Source organism: Corythoichthys intestinalis, chromosome 3, assembly GCF_030265065.1.
Source record: "Corythoichthys intestinalis isolate RoL2023-P3 chromosome 3, ASM3026506v1, whole genome shotgun sequence".
NCBI classification, from domain to species: Eukaryota; Metazoa; Chordata; class Actinopteri; order Syngnathiformes; family Syngnathidae; genus Corythoichthys; species Corythoichthys intestinalis.
In genome coordinates, this window is record NC_080397.1 from 8,490,381 (window position 1) to 8,505,429 (window position 15,049).

At 38.1% G+C, this 15,049-nt stretch overlaps 1 long non-coding RNA gene across 2 annotated transcripts; it reads left to right on the forward strand.

Annotated features, from left to right (window-relative positions):
- The first annotated feature begins 10,514 nt into the window (after nucleotides 1-10,514).
- LOC130912812 (uncharacterized) lies at nucleotides 10,515-14,791 on the forward strand. Of its 2 annotated transcripts, XR_009062647.1 has the most exons (5): nucleotides 10,516-11,771; nucleotides 11,841-11,902; nucleotides 12,283-12,386; nucleotides 13,561-13,745; nucleotides 13,808-14,791. It is a non-coding gene; the product is annotated as an uncharacterized LOC130912812 (long non-coding RNA). The 2 variants fall into 2 exon arrangements; XR_009062646.1 differs by having other exon boundaries at nucleotides 10,515-11,771; nucleotides 13,561-14,791.
- Nucleotides 14,792-15,049: the final 258 nt, after the last annotated feature.

Sequence of the window (15,049 nt, forward strand, 5' to 3'; positions counted from 1 at the left end):
AGCAATATTTAATATATCATATAATTTTTTGTCCAAAATAGCAACTTAATTTTTTTTTTTTTAATTTAATGCAAGTTTTCAACAGGTCACTCAATTTTCAAATCAGAAACTTAACACTTGAGGAAAGCATGCAGAATGATTTTAATTTTACCCCAAAAAAAGCAAAATTTGCATTTTTCTATATACAATCACAACTTATATTGGTTGAATTCCGCTATTGTGTAGAGATACTAAATCCAATGTGGCAGCCGTCACAAAACAAAGAGCTTTTCAAGTTGAAAATTCTTGTAAATAAATACTTAAATGGCGTAATTTCTATAGATATGAATGTAAAACAGTCTAGATTCCTGGTTAAAAGCAAAAAATGGGCAGTTAACGTTCATTTTATGTAAATATTTAAATAAAAGTTACTCTATTGTGTAATCCAACATGGTGGCCATCACGAAACAAAACATTTTGTAAGTTGAAAATTCTTGTAAGTAAATGATTAAATCACGGAATTTCTATAGATATGAACATAAAACGTTGTGTCACTCATTTGAGATGTGCTGCGCCTCTCCCTCTTCACCAAAGTTTAGGATGTGTCTCAAGCTAGACTGCGCTCATTTCTTGGTTGTAAGCAAAAAACTGGCAGTTAGCTTTCTTTTAACTTAAATATTTCAAGCCAAAGTTACGGTATTGTGTAATCCAACATGGCGGCCGTCACAAAACAAAGAGCTTGTTAAGTTGAAAATTCTAGTAAATAAATGCTTCAATCACGGAATTTCTATAGGTATGAACGTAAAACAGTATAGATTCTTGGTTAAAAGCAAAAAACGGTCAGTCATCATTCATTTTACCTAAATATTTCAAGCCAAAGTTTTATTGATTTTTTTTCACAACATTTCAACGTGCATGCATGGTGTTATTCAATATAATAATTACCTTGAATCCTCGAAGAAATCACTCTCGGGACAATCCTGCCTGCATGTATGCAGTAAAACCTTTGTCCTATTTCCACCTAAATCCGGCGTTAGCGTGTGTTTTGAGTTTACAGTAAAAGCCAGCTCAACTTTCTGCCTGGGTCAGCCCACTACAGCAAGGCATGGCGCAACGTCTGTGTGAGCTGTCTTGTCAACTGATGGTGGAGTCTATGATCCAGCACAGAGTCATGTCACGGACGGTCAAAAACAGTTTTGTTTTCATCAACAATGACAATAACAAAAATCTTTCGTCGACAAACAATTTTTTTCGTGACGATGACGAACTAAAAATGTGGTTTGGGAGACTCGAACATAACGAGACGAAAGCCTGTTTTCGTCTGACGTGACGACTACGAGACGAATATCCGACATCGTTTCTGTCATATTTTCACAATGCATGAAATTTTCATATTGTACTTGGAGTACATCAGGTTGCTCACTCAGAGGTGGGCTTTGTTGTTATCAGCTCACTCATACAATATCAAGTATCATAAAACCTGATTTGCATTGCAATGCTGATGGACTTTCAAGGTTGCCGCTTCCTGTCACAAAACATGAACCTACCTCAGTGGATATATTCTATTTCAGAAATGTGGAACATGCACCATTTTCAGCTTCGCAAGTGAAACGTGCAACTCGGAACGACCCCAAAATGTCATTCTTCATGGACATGGTAATTAAAGGACAAACCAAGTGTGAGAACACCGCTGTCAAACCTTTTTTGGATAGGAGGTAGGAAATTTCTGTTCAATCGGGTTGTTTTCTGTGGGGGAGGAGACGCAGTGACGTGCGGTGAGTTTCATGGTTGGTGAGGCACTGACTCCTTTAGTGTCAGATTTCCAAATATATAAACAAAAAAGGGTAGCTTATTCAATTGGCTACCGGTTATTTCATATCTCATCAGCATTCTTCACAAAACACGCACACACGGTACATATTATCGATACGTAAAAGTAAGAAAATAACATGCATTTGCTCTACAACCTCAATGTGTTGGCTGTCGCAATTCTATAATTCATGCAACATAAATGAGAGTAAAGAGTGGTGTACAAAACCACAGAATTCAATTCTGACCTTTAGTGAAATATTCAGTTGTTTTTAAAACTTTTAATTCTAATACTTTAATCAATTTATTACAGATTGCTAAACAAAAAGTGTGAAAAGAAAAACAAAGAATATTTTATTTAAGGCCAAAATTTAGTTTTTAAATATTCTATTGTATTTTTTTTGGTCTAAGCTCTTTTTTTTTTTTTTTTTTTTTTTTTTTTTTTAATTATTTTTTTTAAATAAGATTGAAATGAAAACTGTTTGTGGTCTTGCGCCTGTCCTTCACCACAAAAACCGGCGTTACTTTGGAAGGGCATAGGTTTGGTCTCAACATTCGTAGGGACGATATAACAGCATAACCTGCATGTAGGTACACTTTTTGCTGGGGACGGGACATTAATAAGACCAAACAGATTGGATGAAGGGGGCAAAGGGCCACATTTCTCATGTAAATGAACCTAATTAATTAATAGGCAAAATGATCAATGCAAAATAAATAAATAAATCTACTGATAATAACTTTTACGTGCATTGGTTCAGATGATACACTGTTCGATTCAAACCTTTTGTTTTAAAAAAATACTAAATAAACATTTTGAAAACTTCCTGAATAAATGTCTGGTTTTTATTAGCAAACATAAACATAATGAAAATAATTCACTTAATAATGTTAGGGTCAATTCTATCCTTACAACATATGGAACTATTGAAAGATCTAAATTCTCTATATAACTGAACATTATATCATGCAAAAAAGGTAAGGTTGCTTAAAAGTTGGTGGGGACAATTTTAGCATCCTGAAAAGTTGGTAGTGTTATGTCCCTACCGTCCTTATGCAAACCTACGCCCTTTTTGTAAAAGTCCTCCTTATTTTCCTTTACTTTAAAAAATCTCTCCGCCTCAATGGAGAGGATTGCTTCAATTAGATCGTTCTGTGTTCTATTTGACAAGCCAAAAAACACAGTTGATGTGTCCAAATGTCTAGCTAACTTTTCATCTTTCATCTTTTCATCAAACCATGTAATCGTTCTACATATATGCCACGTTTAGAAGAGCTTACACGCTCATCGTTACCACGAAATGTTAACTCCTGTTTAGCTAGGATGCAGGTTGCATTAATGAGGTCTTTCAAACTCTTTCGGTTTTCCTTTACCTTAGCATTGAGGATGCTACCATTGAGCTTCCGCTGTTCGTCAAAGCCAAATCGATCCTTGAGCTTCCAAAAGTTTTTAAAGCAATCAGGCTTTGAATGTGAGTGGTCGAGCGCTCATGTTTGCTGAGGCTTCGTGGTAGTTTTTTAATGTCACAATATCTCGTGTTAGTCCAGACATTGGCACAAGTTGAGAAGAAAAGGCAGGGAAAGCAGCAAAGGCGATTTTTCAAAGGACAGCCACATAACCAGTCTTTTCGGGTGTACCAGTCCGTTTGAAAAGCGCAAGTTATCTTCTGTCCCGTAGTTTGAAGCAAACCTTTTAGCTCCGGTGTTGTGTTAACCGCGTCCACTTTTGACGGAAAGTCCAGTTTCACGTACGCCCCCTTTCAGTGCGGCAGAGTACTATCTGCCGCAACCTGTGCCTTTTCACTGCGTTTTTATATCCCATCAGCAAAACTAAATACATCGCTAACAAACATTAAACTTTAAGGGTTAAAGACATTAGCCAGACTGTGGAAAATCAGGTCAAATAAACGTATCCGGAAACATTATAATAGCGACATGCAGATGTACGGCAACCAGCACGCTCCAATTCCATGTATCAAACCAGTTTGTTATGGATTGCGCATTCAGAGGTGAGGCTTTACTTGCTGCTGCCGCACCTCTTGTTTCATTTCTTTATTTGAACAGGAAATAGGCAAATTCAGCGATTTTGACTATAAAAAAATGTTTGAAATGAGTCATACATAAAGAGCAATAGACAAATATTAATATAAATTTGATGCTATAATTATTTTTTTGTCATGATGACAGGTGTGGCTCTGCCTCACCTGCCTCCCCTGACCGCACGTCACTGGAGGAGAGTGACTGTGCCACAGTCACTGCGGGCTAAAATGCTTGCGCAACTGCATGCAGGTCACAGTGGTATTGTTAAAATGAAAGAAATAGCGAGAAGTTATTTTTGGTGGCCATGATTAGATAAATAGATCGAAGAGACAGTAAAAAATTGTTCATCTTGCCAGAAGATTCGCAACAATCCACCTGTAGCCCCACTTTATCCTTGGGATTTTCCTCAGGACCCTTGGCACATCATTCATATTGACTTTGTGGGGCCTGTCGAATCGAATGTTTCTGGCTGCTATCGATGCCCATAGTAAGTGGCCGGAGGTAGCTATCATGAAATCAACCACATCGGAAAAGACAATTGAGAAGTTAGGAGAGATGTTTAGTCATTTCGGAGCCCCTGCACAACTCGTGTCAGACAACGGGCCCCAATTTGTGTCAAAAGAAATGGTTGAATTCCTGCAAGCCAATGGGGTTCAACACATCAAGTCGGCTCCCTATCACCCGGCAACCAATGGCTTGGCAGAGAGGTTTGTGCAGACCCTCAAACATGCTCTCAAAGCATCCCAAGGGCAAAGTACACTCCATCAGAGACTACACGAATTTCTCCTCAAATACCGAACATCTGTGCATGCAACTACCAAGGTATCGCCGGCGAGCCTGTTTTCTCAAGAGAAACGAACTGGCATGGACCTGCTGAAACCACCAACCCTGAGCGAGATTGTTCCAATGGATCAACGGAAACAAGTCAAGTACAGAGACCTGCATTCCAAGAACCGAGTTTTTGCACTTGGTGACTCTGTTATGGCCCGGAGTTATCAGAGTATGGAAAAGTGGGTCCCTGCCACCATCATTGCTTAAACTGGGCCTGTTTCCTACACAGTTCAGACAGCTGATGGTGTTTGGCGTCGCCATGTGGATCTATTGTTGGGAACACCAGACACTGCTCCAGAACTTTCTATTGATTGTGATAATGCTAGCAGTGTAATTATACCAGAAATGTCTGGCTTAACGGATGTGCCAAAAATACCAGAAATGTCTAGCTTACTGGATGTGTCAAACCCAAACAATCCTGCTGTAACTGTGTCTAATTCAACCAAGGCACAAACGGAACCTGGAAACGGTATCGGAAACTGTTTCCACAAGTGGAAAATCTGAAGTGACTGTTGAACGTCGTTATCCTGCACGCGACAGGCGACCGCCTGCTAGATTGGATTTATAAGTAATAAGTAAGATGGGAAAAACAGGAGGTATTTTTGTGTTTATTTCTGGGACATGTTATGTAAGGTGGGAGGAGATGTGACATATTTATGTCACACTGCTGTTGCCATAGTGTGCACTTCCTGTGGGTGTGGTATCACAGTATAAAAGGAATCTCTATGATGTGTCAGTGACACATATGCTAAAGAGCACACTGAATAAAGAAGTGTTGTTCCATACAAGTCTCGGCCTTACATGTACTTAGATCAAGGAAGTACATAACACTTGTAGGCTCTATTAAGCCACAATTGTTCTATTTTACTAAATGTATAAATGGTATATGGTATATGTTATTAGAAACACATAAAATATTCCCATTGATTTAAAATTCTATAATATTTAGTACATGTTTTGACCTACGGAGGGCGCCATGTTTTAAGCGCGCAATGGACGCTCGGGGTGATAACGTAGATTGCCACTGTCACTCGACGAATACTCCTGGGTTACTGCAATTTCCTCTTTGCGGCGAGACATCCAACATATGCACTCATTAGTTAATAGGGACAAGTACTTACCCTAATTTTTGGACTATAAGTCGCAGTTTTTTTCATAGCTTGGCTGGGGGAGCGACTTATACTCTGGAGCGACTTATGTGTGAAATTATTAAGACATTATGATATCATTTCACATGTTATTTTGGTGTTTTGGAATGACACTGATGGTTTGGTAAACTTGTTAGCATGTTCTTTATGCTATAGTTATCTGAATAAATCTTAATAGCTGTGTTACGGTAACATACAGGCTACGTTCACATTTCGTTGTTCATGCATCATGTAACATTATCATACTGTACACTTATTCAGCATGTTGTTCTCTTTTGTATTTTTATTTTAAATTGCCTTTAAAAATGACATATCTGTTCTATGTCTTGGATTTTATCAAGTAAATTTCCCCCAAAAATGCGACTTATACTCCAGTGCGGCTTTTATGTTTTTTTCCTCTTCTTTGGGCATTTTATGGCTAGTGTGACTTATACTCATGTGCGACTTATAGTCCGAAAAATACAGTACTATTTGCGTTCTTATTGAGTCTTTTATTACTTTTTCATTGCCCCAAAATACTTTTTGCATGTGTTTCTCTCTCATACTTTTAAGAATTGTGTTGTGATAGCTTTAAAGCACCTTGTTGATCTGTTGACCACATTAGTCACGTACCATATTTAAACCACCGTTTTTTTATATTACTACGTAAGTAATTTCTTATTTAAACAAAACAAGCTGAAAGCGCACGATGGTACTTTGGGTGTCAAATTAGCCTCTTGTAGAACATTATGCCAGTGTAGCATCCTGGCAGAAAACCGTTTTTTCACCAAACTCTCGTCTAGTCTCATCCCATCTTTCCTGTTCATTTTGCTTTTGCTGCTCGTTTTGTGAAATATCGACAGTGCTGTCGTGCTCATTAATGTTCCTCTCGGGTTCAAAATGAAAGGGTTGAACAGATGACATGTTTATGTCGCTAGAATCATACTCTGGAAGCCCGGCAGCATAACCACTGGACGTCACCGCCCTGCGATGTGAACAACGATGGCGACCTCCTAGTTAAACTAATTTTACAAATTGTATAAAAACGAAAATATCAAGAAGGGTTTCAATATAACTTTTATTATTTATTATTATTATTATTTTTTTTTTTTTTGGAATGACTATTTTAAGAACTACAAGTCTTTCTATCTGTGGATCCCTTTAAGAGACACAAATACAAACAACTTATCACGGCGAAAAGAACGGGCTGCAATACTACACTCATCATGACAAAGTAAAAAAGAAATGCGGCTCTTTTAAAACAGAATGGCTGTCGGAGCATATGCAAATAGAAGAACAAGCAGTGAAACTGAGTAAGATTTTTTTCAATGTTTTTTTTTTTTTTTTAACATGTCATGCGGCTTAGACACGAAGAAGAGGAATCTTGAAGTAAATCAATTATATTAAAAGTAAACTCATGAAAATTGCTGCTGTAATTTCATTCTTTTAATAAGCCATGTAGCTTGCTATGATACAAGCTTTTGAACAGGCGTGATACTGGTGTGTGACCACTGCGTATTGTAAAATACAATCCGGAAGGAGGACAGGCAGGGCATGCTCGGCCGTTGGGGTCCACTTTTATTTAACAAAACCAAAACGGAAACAATTAAAAAGCAAAACAAACCAAAAACTGTCATCGGGTGATCACGGCAATGCCATGGAATGCCTCGCTCGTCTCTCTTCTTCCCTAGTCTCTCTGCAAATCTCCCCATTTCTATATTGGGGATAGCACCTTGATGACAATAGCCTCATCAGGTGTTATCTCATGAGGTAATTGCCTGCAGGTGGGGTGGTCGGCTCCCAGGGGTGTCACCGTCCGTGGTACTGAATCACTGTGGCGAGCCGTGTGGCACAGTATACATCAAGTGTTACTCACAGTAGTCCTCAGTGTTCTCAGGGAGCTTGCGTGCCTGCTCAGACATATGAAAAATCACATGAATAAGAGAAGAAGCGGTGCACTTTCTGCTATGGGGGGCCGTTAGGGACATAATTCAGGATTACCTTTCACACACACTAATCAAACGTTCTCACACACTCTATTGAAACATTTTCTGCGCACGTATAGATGTGAGATTCTCGCACGCATACATGTGATATTCACGCACACATACATACGAGACGCGTGCACGAATACATGTGAAATATTTTTTGCGTGCGCATATATATGAATTCCTTGCACGCTTACATGTGAGACCCGCGCGCGCATATATATGAATTCCTTGCACGCTTACATGTGAGACCCGCGCGCGCATATATATGAATTCCTTGCACGCTTACATGTGAGACCTGCACGCGCGCATATATATGAAAACCTTTCACGCTTACATGTGAGACCAGCGCGCGCGCATATATATGAAATCCTTTCACGCTTACATGTGAGACCAGCGCGCGCGCATATATATGAAAACCTTGCACGCTTACATGTGAGACCTGCGCGCGCGCATATATATGAAATCCTTTCACGCTTACATGTGAGACCAGCGCGCGCGCATATATATGAAAACCTTGCACGCTTACATGTGAGACCTGCGCGCGCGCATATATATGAAAACCTTTCACGCTTACATGTGAGACCAGCGCGCGCGCATATATATGAAAACCTTGCACGCTTACATGTGAGACCTGCGCGCGCGCATATATATGAAAACCTTTCACGCTTACATGTGAGACCAGCGCGCACGCATATATATGAAAACCTTGCACGCTTACATGTGACCTGCGCGCGCGCATATATATGAAATCCTTTCACGCTTACATGTGAGACCAGCGCGCGCGCATATATATGAAAACCTTGCACGCTTACATGTGAGACCAGCGCGCGCGCATATATATGAAAACCTTGCACGCTTACATGTGAGACCTGCGCGCGCGCATATATATGAAAACCTTTCACGCTTACATGTGAGACCAGCGCGCGCGCATATATATGAAATCCTTTCACGCTTACATGTGAGACCAGCGCGCGCGCATGAATGTGAAATCTTTGCGCTTATACATGTGAGACACTTACGCGCATACATGTGGAATACTTTTTGCGCACGCACACATGTGAAACAATATTTTGGGTGCCATGTTTGTACTACATGTCGAATCCATTTTGACTGGGAGTGGATGGAAAGGAAGATCGGATGTCTAACACTGTCATTACCAGCCGTGAAGTTAAAGCTGGCAGTATTTTTATGCTCCTAAATGTTTCCCATTCAGAAACAGCTCTAACTGTCAACACGTTGCAAAAATGAAACCTGGGTGGCTCAGGGTGCGTCATTGAGATTCGGCGTCTCTTGTTGTACGGCTGGCGCTGCATTAACTTACCATCACTTCCAGCGAATGTCGACGGAACGTGGGTCCAGAGCATGGCTGCAATCAGCACGAAGTACCGCAAAATATTTGCATAAATATATAGAAATAATGTATATATATACACATACATATATACACACATACACTATACAGGGTAATGACAAAAGAATGGGCCAAAACCATTGCGGTAAATTGGGGGGGCAATAACTACATTGACACAAGTATTGTATATTTTTGTTTTTATTTCATGCTTTACAAGTGCTCAATGTGACCACCAGCAGCATCACAGACAATCAAGCCGATATGACTTAATTCGTTAAGATTACTTACTTGTTAAAGTAAAAAAAAAAAAAGTACTTTATTTAATTAAAAATTTAACAATTTCAGTCTATTTCAATAATTTTGAAATGAATAAATGCGTGATGATTTTGGCACATTGATTTTTAATCACCCTGCACATACATCATATATATGTAAACATATTATATACATACATTCAGTATATAAAATTATGTACACATAATATGCGGTCAATAAACTATACTGCGACATTTTATTCATAAACTGTAATACTGTCTTGCATCTGTGAATAAACACACAATTTGCACTTCAGCCTCCAAGGCATATTTATTTGGCAATTGGAAACGAGGTGGGGGGGGGGGGGGGGGGGCAACGCTTTTATTTTTTTTAAATATTTCAAAATACAGTTTCAATGGACTTCTTCAAATTTGAAATTTTACCTTTTTCATCAATCATATGCAAACTGATATTGACTATCAAACCATACTCGGTGTAGTAGCTAAAGTTAAAGATACCTTTTTATATACATACTCATTAACTTAAGTACTGGGAATGGGGCAAATTAGTAGCTCACATGTCGTTTACTGAATTCTCATCTCAGATGCGAAACAAACATTATTTCTTTTACACATTTTAAACAACAAACCAACCAAAACAATACTGCGCTCAAACCAATGTGGTATAAATAAATATAATAAAAATTCTTTGTTGTTGTGTGGGACATTTCCAACACCGTATATCCAGGTCTGCTCGCGTTGTCGTAGATGAACTGGTTCCACGATGTTAGGCTAGCTGCAAAGGCTGCCCCACGATACATCGGCGTGCCCGGGCATCTGTCTCGGAGTGCCCGCGCGGCGTGCGAGAACTATACCACCGAGCCACCAATACTTGCAATGGAAGACGGGCGGCACGCTGAAATGAATAATCAAAGGGAACACAAAGAAACAGACGAGCATTGGCTCCCACATCGTATTCATACCGTCATTGAGTGACAATTCATCCCGCGCTTCCTTGGTCGAAATCGACAAGAAACCTGGATTCGTCCACCATGGCGTCCAGAGGCCTCCATTTCAATGGGCCAAACACCGGAGGAACAGTCGACGCCCACGTCAATTGCGTCAGAAGCTACAATGTAGCTTATTGGTCAAACTAACGTCACCCCCTCACGATTTTACAAAATAAAAGCAGGCACATTATGTTAAATAGGAAAAGGGTGATTTTACACACCAAAAAAAGGTCCACGACACATATTTAGATGATATATATGTATTTATTCTATTAAGAATGTTGCCAAGCTTGAATGATGCTTTATACAAGTAAAAATATATCGCTTCCGCCGTAAATACTTTTATTTTGAAAAGGACCAGTACAGCTTCCTACTATAAAATGCCTCGTATGCTATCTACTGAAATGCCGTGCACTGTCATTTGTGAGATGCTCTTCTACACACAAGTGAGATTCTGTGCAGTCTCATTACTGAGAGCCTCTTATACACACAAGTGAATAACCTCTCACACATAAGACTGAAAAATATCTCACATTCCTTGGTCAAACGTTCGTATAAATGCATGTGAAAACATCTGTACAGATACGTATGACTTAAAAAGCTATCAGACATAAGTCTCGGTAATTATAAGTATGGGGGTAATTATAAGTATCCACATTGATGCATGCCATTGAATTATAATAAATTGAATGGTTGAATAATCAAGAAAGCAAGATATTTTCATTAGCACATATATTTTAAGCTTGATAAAGATAGATCTAAATAAAGTTTAAGATTTTTTTAGCATTATTGAATAAATTATATTGTGTGTTTTAAACGTGGCATTAAAAAACAACAACAATAATATTACATTTTATTTTTAGGTGTCTTTCAGGACACTCAAGATTGCCGTACAAGGTAAAAGGTAAAAAATAAGTTAAAATACACACATACAGATAAAACCCACAACAATGTTAAATTAAAAAGAATAATGGAATTATGAGGAAGAAAGCCTGTCTGAATAAATATGTTTCAAGATGTTACTTGGCTGAGATTGTAAGGAAGTCCAAAGTATTGTGCGGCCTCATCAACATCAAATTATAATCGATATAAGGGTCAGCAGGGATGAAATCGAACTACATATTCACACACATTCAGTACTAGCCTACATTCTATAATGAAGTGGAACACTGATAAAGGTATAGTTTATGGTTTTTATTTAAAACTGTATTTTTGATGACTGCTGTTAGTTAAAACGTCCACTAGATGGCATTATATGATCTTGCATTGCACTAAAACCAGGTATATGAGCGTTGCATTTTGGGAAATGAAGATGCTATGAACGCTAATGGAGAAAACGCTAACGCTAGCGCGACCTCTTTCAAACCAAAGAAAAACTGGTAATGGTTTCGAAAAAACATATTTCAATTTCATGTACGCGAAACCATAAAAGGTTGATTTTGTTGCAGACGAGTTCCAGACTGCTCTAATCAGCGAATTACATCTGAGTTCTGTGTGATACAAGTGTCTGGTGAGTTGCTATGCTTTATGCTACTATGCAAGAGGATATGTCATAGACACGTTTTCCTCTAGAGTTGAGTTACAAGATATTGTGTCTTTTCTTTGTCTAAAAAACAATTGGAGGAAATTGGAAATATAGTAAGATGTTATTTTTTCAAATACAAATAAGTTAATGTTGTATGTTGATGCATTTTTGGAAAGTATTATCGATAGGTGGGCTAGTATCAGTCACTGTACAATTCATGAACAAATAGTTAAATGTGGGAAACGACCAATTTTGACCAGTATTGTAGGTTATACTTGCCATGCTGTACATTCTATGGTTGGTTGAAAATTAAGTTCTTGATATGCAGATTGTTTGTTTTTAATTGCTGGATCTACATCTGACAGACAGAATTGATGTCAAGGAGGATTCGGCCTGATTCAATGAGGGATTGAGGACCAATTTTTTTCAACTTCAGCCAACTGTTGGAGCATCACCCAAAGCAGATAAGGTCACCTTCACTACAAAATTCTTCACACAATATACAGTCACACTATCCCGATAGTACACACATACACTGAATAGTACAACAGACATTGAGGCACAGCAGCAAAAGACTTTGAAGGGACTGTTCAAATTCAATATTTTTTATTTAGATAGTTTGTGTATATTTTGGGGATTATATGATTTTGTGAGTTCTGTAGTACTTTGAATAAATGTTGTTGTTGTATTTTCTTACTAGCTGCCCTTGCTCCTTGAGTTGAACCTGTGTATATTACTATTCCATACTTAGTAACATCAAAACAAAATTCTTGTTCACATAAGCAAAAGAAATTACTAGTGGGATGAGCAAATTATTGCTTGGATAAAATATTCTATCACATGCATTAATAACGATAGCAATTTATCTGAAAACTACCAGACTTGCTTTTTTTTTTTTTTATTACATTGTAACAAAGCTATCTGTGACAAGTCTCTGTCTTTGGTTTTAAAAAATTAAACGTTAAAAATATCCTTTCCAACCCTTAAAAAAAAAAAAAAAAAAAAAATCATGTTATGTCTTTACAAGTTTTTGTTTTTTTCACCAACATATCAATACCTCTGGGGTTCTAAGTGGCCTTACCTTTTTGAAAATGTTTCTGAATATTCATAGGAAATGTATTATCTTTTAAAAAGTGTGCAGCAATGTATAACACCAAATCTTTCCAATCATTTTTTTCCTGGATAAAACTGTTAAATGAATCTAGAAATAATAGTGTGTATTTCTCTATCATTTTTTATACCGAAATGTAATTTTTGGAAAATTCTATTATTTTTAGCATTACTTTCAGAAAAAAAAAAAAGACTTGTGTAGTTGTGTGAGGTTCTCAGTTATGAGTGTACACGGTATTTTAGTAGACAGTGTAAAAGGGCTGCATATTACGATTCATTATTGGGCCTTTTCCAAATAATACGTTAGTGCGACAGAAGGGATATATACAGTGGGGAGAACAAGTATTTGATACACTGCCAATGGGTTTTCCCATTGGCAGTGTATTTACTTGTATGAAGGATCAGTCAAGTTTGGCAATATTCTTAAAAGTATAAATACATATATAATATAAATATGGGTCATGGACCTGTTTATTTTTGTATAATCACCTTTTTTCCTCTTTAACCTAATTTGCCTGCTTTTATTTTCTAAGGTCGTGGAGGAAAAGACGTTAGTTTGACCAATAAGCTACATTGTAGCTTATGACACAATTGAAGTGGGCGTCAACTGTTCCTCCGGCTTTTGGCACATTTAAATGGAGGCCAGTATCCGGACGAGTCCAGGTTACCTGCTGATATCGACAAAGAGAAGCACAGGATAAATTGCCACTCAGTGACGGTATGAATGTGGGTGCCAATGGTCGTCTGTCTCTTTGTGTACCCTGTGATTAATCATTTCAGCGTGCTGCCCGTCTTCCATTGCAAGTATTGGTGGCTCGGTGGTAGAGTTTTCGCACGCTGCGCGGGAACCCCGAGACTGATGCCCGGGCACGCCGATGCATCTTGGGGTAGCCTTTGCAGCTAGCCTCGCATCGGGGCAACAGTTCCGCTACGACAACGCGAGCAGACCAGGATATACGGTGTTGGAAATGTCCCACACTACAACAAATCATTATTTTATCCACACTGGTTTGAGTGCAATATTGTTGTGGTTGGTTCGTTGTTTAAAATGTGTAAAAGAAATAATGTTTGTTTTGCATGTGGGATGAGAATTCAGTAAAACGGCATGTGAGGGACTAACTTGTCCCCCCCCTCCACAGTACTTAAGTTACTGAATATGTATATAAAAATGGATCTTAAGCTACTATACCGAGTGTGGTTTGATTGTCAATATCAGTTTGCATATGACTGATGAAAAAGGTAAAATTTCAGATTTGAAGAAGTCCATTGGAACTGTTTTGAAATAAAAAAAACCATCCCACCTTGTTTCCAATTGCCAAATATATATGCCTTGTAGACTGAAGTGCAAATTGTGTTTATTCACAGATGCAAGACAGTGTTAAAGTATAAGAATAAAATGTCGCAGTAAGGTTTATTGACCACATATTATATGTACATAATATAATTATATATAAGGAATGTTTGTATATATAATTTATGTTTGTACATATGATGTATGTGTGTATGTGCAGGGTGATTCAAAAACAATGTGCCAAAATCACACATTTATTCCTTTCAAAATCATTGACATAGACTGAAATGATTAATTAAATTGTTAATTTGATAAGAAAGTCTCTTTATCAAGTAAGTTAACAAATTTAGTCATATCAGCTTGATTGTCCGTGATGCTGCTGGTGGTCACATTGAGCACTTGTAAAGCATGAAATAAAAACAAAAATATACAATACTTGTGTCAATGTAGTTATTGCCCCCCCAATTTACCGCAATGGTTTTGGCCCATTCTTTTTTTCATCACCCTGTATAGTGTATGTGTGTATATATGTATGTTCATATATATACATTATTTCTATATATTTATGCAAATATTTTGCGGTACTTCGTGCTGATTGCAGCTATGCTCTGGACCCGCGTTCCGTCGACATTCGCTGGAAGTGATGGTAAGTTAATGCAGCGCCAGCCGTACAACAACAGACGCCGAATCTCAATGACGCACCCTGAGCCACCCAGGTTTCATTTTTGCAA